The sequence below is a fragment of the Euprymna scolopes genome, chromosome 17 (genome assembly GCF_053919585.1).
Source record: "Euprymna scolopes isolate OS-2025 chromosome 17, ASM5391958v1, whole genome shotgun sequence".
NCBI classification, from domain to species: Eukaryota; Metazoa; Mollusca; class Cephalopoda; order Sepiida; family Sepiolidae; genus Euprymna; species Euprymna scolopes.
Window position 1 is genome coordinate 20,814,470 of NC_136498.1, and position 8,812 is coordinate 20,823,281.

Consider the following 8,812-nt stretch of genomic DNA (forward strand, 5'->3'; position numbering starts at 1 on the left):
TTACATTTCGTAAAGATGTAGCGCAATAATGTATAGCTAGTTCACTTTATTCAATATCATATGAAATTTTTCCGACAAATAATTTCGGTGATATAGAAAGAATATCATGGGCGTTTTTGTATGGATGCTTTCTCAGTGCATAAAATTTCATCCGCCATATTGGAATAGCTTAAATGTAGTTTATATTCATTTTCACATACATTTTATTTTTCATACAACATTATTTATGAGAAATATTTGCCATATGCTAATTTTGCGTTTGCACTTTCATATCATGATATTTGAGGATTGAAATATGCAGTTGATTAATATTTCTACTAAAAAATCATTTGCTTTGAATTCTTGTTCTTATTTTTTTCTATTTTTACATCAGTCTTTACATTTTATTCATAAGGAATCTAGAAATTAACAATTGCTTTATTACTAAGATTGAACTTTTCCGCAGTGCCAAAGCTCTAAAAATTCATGTTTTATTTGGCGAAAAAAAATTAATAAAAAAAGGAAAACCAAATAAAACGGCTTTAGGTGAATATATGGGAATTGAAGAAATTTTTATATTATACAGGTTGACCAGAGTCCAACGAATTTTTTTCTACTTGGGAGGCAACACTTATCAAGGCCCGAAAGCCACTCGAAGATAAGGTTTTATGAATGCAAGGCGATATTGCAGTAATCGTTAATGGTGAAAATAGGGTAGATTTTTATTATTTATAAGGACAGCTGAAGGAAAATGTGTTTACAATGGATTTGAAGGCTACTGTTATATTCAATCGAGAAGCAGGCCAGCGGAACAATGATCTACAGGCAGGCAATTATAGAAAAGAAGCTCTGTTAATCGAATCTGTATTTAGATTAAGACACAGTTAGAGAGTAGAGGGAATCGTATAAAGTGGTTGTAGCTAGTCGAATGTTTTTGTGGGTGTTTGGCGAGGTAGAACGATACATTTGCTGCCATGAAAATTACGATAGAACAGAGACAGGCAGTGGAGAAATTGCGTGTAAAATATTGACTGTTTTTAATAAATTTTGTTTAGTGCTACTAATTATTTCTTATAGAATTTTCACAAATACGATGGTTGTTTAGCAGACTAAGCTTGATACATGTCCACCATTGAAATGAAGATCTCCCGTTTTGAAGAACAATCCTCTTTTGGCAGCTACCTTGATTGACCTTTACTCATGACCTTAAATAGAACACTTACATCAAACACCTTGCCAAGGTCCCTGAAAAATAATTATTATTCTACTTCCCAGAAGTTATCTTACTCCTGACGCAATTCTCTATCAGTATCAGAGCCAAATTCTCCATAAAACCTAGAAATGTTGCTACATCTGACAGTAGTTGCTCGAAACACCATTTTCTTTCTTCACAGAGTTACAAATTTAGCTTCGAAACCTAATAAGTGATGCGCTTTCCTCCTACCTAAAACCTCTTTCTCACAGAAGAGACGTTGTGAGCTTATCTGCTCTATCGTTATTCTCACGATAGCTGTTCAACAGCTTCAGCCTATCCTTCTGCTCATGAAACATTCATAGCAAGCATTCGACTGATTACAACTACTGTTATAAAATGTCGGTTACTCTCTATCTATGTCTAAAACTAAATCAAATTTTACGAGCAAAGGCTTTTTTTCCAGAACTTCTCGTTTTTTGGTTGGTTGGTTGTTTTGTTTTACGGCATATCAACCTTTTTAGTGTTATTTAATGCCGAATCCAGTCATTTTGAAGAAAAAAAAATTTAATAGTATACATTTATTTTTTTCATATCGGTTTCTATTCAACCCATAGTTGGGACCCTAACGATTACTACCACTCCAGCTAATAATGGACTTGGGAGTAATGGCAATCAAAAGGTGGCTCCACACTCCCCAAAGCCCGCAAGCTGGGGCTTCACCATCGGATATAGTTTAAGGTCATATCCAGGACACTCGTTTTTGGACACAATATCGCGTTTTGTCTTGCTATAATATAGTTGTGTTCAAGTCCAACGTAAACAAATTATTTAGTTGCCTTCTTAAATAATGAATATCTACCCAATTACTACCATCATCGATCATATCGACGGCGTCTTACGTGACACGGATTAAAGGCTCACCAGGCCTTCAAAAGCGGTTACTATGATATAGATAAATTTATCTCGGTTATGTAGCTCTATTTTGTCTAATAATCTCTGGTGATAAATTGAAGAAGTGAAAATGTACTTTATTAAATATGTAAACAGACTTTGTTATATCTACCTACAATATATCTATCAAAGTAAAGTATATATCTATCGCACCTCTCAACTGTACAAATTGTAAGTTCACTCACTGTGTATAGCTTCCTCCCAATACCGAGTGCTGGTGGTGTATAATGGATGTGTTTTGTTTTTTTTAATTTCTTCCAACTTAACATTATTCCTATGCTCTCCTTTCTAAAATTGCCAGTTTTGGAAAGTGGTGCTGGTCGATATGCTCGCTCAACCGTATATGATAAATTGTCTCGCTTCGTTCTCTCTTCTGTAAAATTTTATCAACTGTTTTTCCCTTTTATTTTCCATCTTTTTCTGCCTCTAAAGTTTAAACCCCCAACTCAGTTCACGTAACATCACAATCTCTTTTCCTCGCACTCTTTTTTGTCTTTTTTTGTCATTTTCTTTATTATAACTTCCCATTTCCTTGTAAATAAGAGAGAGATATTGAATGAAGGCATTATTTTATAAAATCTAGTCTCATTAAAGACGTCTGGCGAAAGAAGGTTGTTTCACTAAAGCAAATGCAGCAGAAATATATATGCCCATGTAATATATACATATGAAATATATATGCGCATGTAATATATGCATATAAAATATATATACATATGTAAACTTGTTCATATAAATAAATATACTGTTAGAAATACATAACATATCAAACATATAAATAAATAAAATCAATTCACATAAACACGTTAATGCAATTTCTAATTAATATCTGTCAGAAAATATATGAATCATAGATTTTAAAAACATATCTTTTAGATCGTGAATAACTTAGTATTTAAACATGTCGATAATTAATTCACAAACAGCTAAAAAATATGGACAACGCACAGACATTAAATATATCAATTAAACGACGTCTTCTGTGTAAAGCTGCTTGGTTTGCTAGCATGTAATGATTACTTTCCGTTAGATAACTCTCCGACAAAGGAAGTTCCTAAAGGGAACGCATTTTTCTTTGGATCTATAGTAAAAATAATAGAATAGTATCCGCCATTACCGTATACACTGTACGATACGTTCTGTGTAATTTCCTGCTAAACAAGTACATTTTCACATTTTTTCATGCTGCTAAGAGTTTTGAATTGTATTTACTCAATTTTAATTAATAAAGAATTAATTGTAGTAAAGAATTATCAGCAGATGTTCTTAAAGAGAATATCGCATTTGAAAAGTCGCAATTACTAAGTCATTTTTTATGTTGGTTAAAGACATTGTATCACGGCATATTAATTACTTTTGGCAATGTAATTCAGGACGGTATCGAAGTGCATATAATTTTCTAAGACTAATATGGTTTCGATTGCGACATTTCTTATCAAGGCAAGCTCGACTTCTGGGTTAATCAGGCGAAATTATTGTACGCTGATAGATGAAGAGCATTATGCTCGTTCTAAATTGTTCCATTAATAATATAGCAGTTTATGACTAGAATTTGTGGACATTGGATTTTTAAAAAATGACCCAGATGTAATTAAGAGGAAAGAGATCTCGCAGTAACATGCGTAAAATGGAAAGAAAAGTTTAATCAAACCTGTAAACAAATAAGGAGGTATACTTTTTTTCCAAATAGATAAACATCCGCTATGATACCGATGTTGTTGTCGGTATACATTCGTGTCCGAAAATCATAGTTTTCAAAGCCAATACATAAAAAACAGCAGCTAAGAACGTCTTGCGTTTGGTAAGAATTTTAATCTTTAACAGGATGATGAGTCTTTTTATGAATGGAAAAACTAATTTGGCTCTTACTGGTTGGGGACATCGGTCGCATTGCATTGTGGGGCAGTCGTTGCGGTTGGTTGTCTCTAATGACCTCTTGTTGCCATTTCGTTATTAGATTGGCTCTTCTATTTTCTTCGAATTGGCTTATACCTACTTTGACTCTGATCCGCCATTCATGTCTCTTGTTTGATGGGGCTTCAAAGGTGTTTGGATCTATATTAGTCTCACCGAGAGATTTCTTCAGCTAGTCTTTGATTTAAGTAGCGGACGGCCTCGAAGTCGATTTTCTGCATTTATTGAACGAAAAGCACTTATTTCGAAAGTCCAGTGCCCTTCATGCGAGCCACATGGCGAGAACATCTCAGTCGGTTTTTCATGAAAAAAACCTTGGTGACAGTTATGTTATACGTATAATCATCCCACTAAATTCGGATGATGGTCCGTAGCTTTTTTCTGGTAGAAATATTTGTTTTTTAAGGTCTTTTCTGTATATGATCCAGGTCTCTTACGCATATACTAGGGTGACGACAACTATGGCGTTGTATACCATCAGCGATTACTTCAGATTAAACAGATCATACAGCTTGTATTTCGCTAGCAGTAACAACGATGTCTGACTCCGAAAACATTGAAGTAAGAATGAATATGCTTAACTGTCTTCCGTTCGATTTGCATACTAATTCATGAAAATGATTTTAAACAGAATCCCGGCAGAGAAACGGACAGACGACACCGAGATCGAAGATTGATATGATATGAAAAATACATGCCTGATAGTCTAATCGAAATTATATTTACAACTTAAGCTTGACTAACTAATTGAAAAACAGGCAAGGGTTCTTATAAATAGACGTACATATTTCAAAAGGTGTTATCTAATACAATATTCTGACAGACGAACAAAATTTAATTTTGCAACTAATTGTGATATAGTGACGGTCAAACAGTCCAGCACCTTTTATTTAGAAGCGAAAGGTAATCAAGCAATTGAGCTCTTTTATAACTTACCACATAAGCCTTTTACTTGGTGCTTTTTTGTATGTTAATTTCGGGAGTTGTAGATTAACCCACTCCCCATTATTATTTAAGTTTCTTGACGCCTTTTCAAATAACATTTCAGTGAAATAATTAGAAAGGTTTCAGATAAATATACCATTTTGGTAATAGTGTCTAGTTTAAAGTGGGAAATGTTATGTCAAAAAATGATATTCAACCCTTCATCATGACAAAAGGTATCGATGTTTATGCTTAAATTAAAGAAAATTATTAATTTTACTCGTTATTTATCTAAATACATTGACCTTTTCATCGTGGTGCAAACCTTAGTATTTGTTCCGATATTACATTTAATTTGTTCTATACCTGATAAGGGAATAAATATGTTTCTAAGTATGCCACTTTTAATTGTTCTACCAATTTTCATTAGTAGAAAATATAGTATCTCACATTTGAAGCCAAACTTGTGTCTGACTGTGCTGTTGTGGAAAGGGAAGTAATTAGGGTCTCTCATTAAAAAGTTCAAACGAATGTAAACTGTAGATTTATATTTGTGCTGACGTAACCATGAAAATGCTATTTCAAATTTTATAGAAGCGGACCGAATGAAATACTTTTTTTTAAATAAAAATCAGGGTAAAACCAATGACCGTTTAAGAAAAAACTCTTATGCAACTTACTTTATGGGTTTATAGTTGGAAATGAGTAACTTCCGCCTACGTCATTCCTATCAGCCTCCATCTTTATAATTTGTATCTCAGTAAAATTGCTTAAGATTTCTTGTCCTGAACACTTATTAGAATTTTTTTACATGGGAGTCACCACTTATTAAGGCCCGGAAGCAACTCGGGAATAATGGTCATTGCGTGTACAGTAGCCAATGGTATAGTATCGTAATAATCGTTAGTAATGAATACTTGTTAAAGTGTCTTACTTAAGGGTGCTGTTTATCAGGAATGTGTTTATGTTTTACTTGAAGACATCCAAGTTGTAGTAAGGTGGGAAATCGTTTTACTCTTAAACCTACAATAAAGCCGCGTAAGTTATCTCCCTTCTTCTTAGCACAATACAGGCAAAATAATTAAGCCGACATGTTATGGTTCTCCCTGCCCCGAGAACATCCTAATGTTGCACATTCTAAACTATAACTTTCAAATAACTGATAAATCGCATTTTATTGTTTTTAATTATTCAAATCTGTAACTATACAATAAAAATGCTCTCTTCATTGCCATTTTTATAAGAAATAAAAAAAAGGATTTCTTGATTTTGTAAAAAAACAAAATCAAGTTTTAAGATAGAACGTCTTTGCTAAGTTGTTGATAGTACATTCCACAAATAATAAAATAAACTTCATACGGAAAACATGTGTAAAAATCAATTGTTGTTGTTTCAAAAAAAATGTGAAGTTACCTCCTTACTTAATCACTAGAATAAAAAAAATTAAACAACATATGAAACATAATGGATCGACGGAGAGACAGCGCCTCATGTATAAATGCACTGTCGCATCTAAAAGGAATTGACATCAAACGGGGGAAAGAAGTATGCTTTGTATTGAACGGCACCGACTAATATGTCTGTTTCAACAACGAACAATGAGGCTTCTCAAGAATTCCAGAGGGAAGTAGGAAACCATAGAAGAAACGTGTGTATTTGGATGAAGGCCAAAATGGATCGCACTTCATTTCGTGTATAGAATTTTTCATTAAGTTCCAGGCATCTCTTGTGTGAATATTGATATCGCCTTGGCATTGCCATCGGAGCCAATCTGGACAAAGTTATATTTGCCATTGGCTACAAACATGACACACAGGACAATTTCAGTCCAGTATACCACTGCTCGTCATTTGAAAAGTAATCGTAGAATATCGTTTTCTATTTGAATCGTAGAAACTTCTGAAAGTACTGTAGTATGTTTAATCGAGGCTAAAAAATCTTTCATGTTTAGAACAGAAGGTTGGATGTACGTCCGTAGGTTGACAAATAATTATTTTGGCTTATAGCTTTGCTCGTTCCCAAACAAGGTGTATTGTTACGAAAGTATAAAGGGTTACTTTAATAGGAACCAGATAATAGGAAGTCAACCTGAGCGGAGAGTTGAGTAGGATTACGTTTGTTTTCATCACATCTAATGAGATAGTATTGTAGTAATCATTAGTATTGGGGTTTTGATTGAGTGTCTTCCTTGAGGGGCGGTTTTCCAGGAGTTTGTTTATGTTGGACTTGAAGACGTCGAAGCTGTAGTCAGGTGGGAGACAGGTAAGCGGCAGAGAGTTCCACTGGCGTGCAGTTCTAAGAAAGAAGCTTTGCTCATGGAATCTACGTTTGGATTTTGGCACCGATAAAGACTGGGGAAAATTATTGACGGTAGTTTCAGCCAGACGGGTGTTTCTCGTGAAAGATTGACGAGGGGGGACGAGGGATTGGAGCTCAGACGAGCACCGTCCATGGAAGTAGCGATAAAACAAAGACAGGCTCGAAACGTCTCTTCTGTGGGAGAGAGGTTGCAGGGAAGAGAAAAGGGCATCCCCCACTAAACCACGAAGTCTAATTTGTACTCTGTCAAGGCAGGATGGGCTGTTTTTAGCAGCTCCTGCCCAGATGTGGCAGCAGTACTCCATCCTTGGACGTACTTGGCTTTTATACAGATAGAGACTTGCATCAGTAGTGAGATATCTTCTGGGGCGGTAGAAGGATCCCACCATTTTCCCAGCGTCTCTGGCAACAGATTTGATGTACGTGTTCCATTTCAGATCAGGAGTAAAGGTAAAACCCAGACGCTTGTCAAAACATGGAGCCTCCTCAAGACGAGAGCCATCCATTTCAATTGATGCCAGATGGGGATTCGGGCGTTTATGATGTAAAGATAGAAGCTTGGTTTTGGATGCATTAAAAGTGACCAGCCACCTCTTCCCCTATTGTACCACGTGCTCAAGGTCAGAGGAGAGAGAATTAGAGAGAACTTAGTCATTTACGGCCTTTGATGTGTTGTCACAGATGGTCGTGTCATCAGCATAGGTGTCAACGAATGATTTAAGTATGTGTTTTGGGAGATCATTGATGTAGATCAGGAAGAGAGTTGGGCCCAAGATCGACCCCTGGGGGACTCCAGCATTAATACTGTGGGCCTCTGATTTCTGCCCATCAACCACTACTCTTATGAACCTATCGGAGAGAAATGATTTAATGATTGAGAAAACATTTCCACTAACTGTAGCTGGAAATCTTGTGAAGTAGGCCCTTATGCCATACCTTATCGAAGGCCTTCGATATGTAAAGAGCAATTGCCCTGGAAAGGAAACCTTTGTACAGGAAATTCACTAATCCTATGTGATATAACCGTTAGCACATCTGCTGTAGATCTTGCGGAGCGGAAACCATATTGCAAGGTTGTTTCTGCTGAGGTAATTGACTACTTCTTTATTTAATATGGATCCAACAACTTACTCATGACACACAAGTGACTTATTGGTCTGTACTGAGAGGGAGATGAGTTTTCAGCTGAATTCTTAAATACAGAGCATACTGATGAGGTTGTGCAGGGTGTTGGAAAGCACTTCTCCTTAAGGCAACGCTTAAACAATTTTGTAAGTATGGGGGCAAGTTCTGGTTGGAGCTTTTTCAGCGCTATAACTGGAATGCCATCAGGGCCAGTTGCTTTACTGGAATCAAGGTTCTTGATTAGCTTGGCGACCTCACGCACAGATATTTTTATGTTGCATAGCGTGTTGTCTGTTATAGGAGGAAATACAGGGAGTTGATGGTCATTGTTGCATATGGTAGAATTAGCTGCAATTTTCTTGGCATATAGTCTGGCCTTGTTTGATGCTGCATCTGCATGTTGAT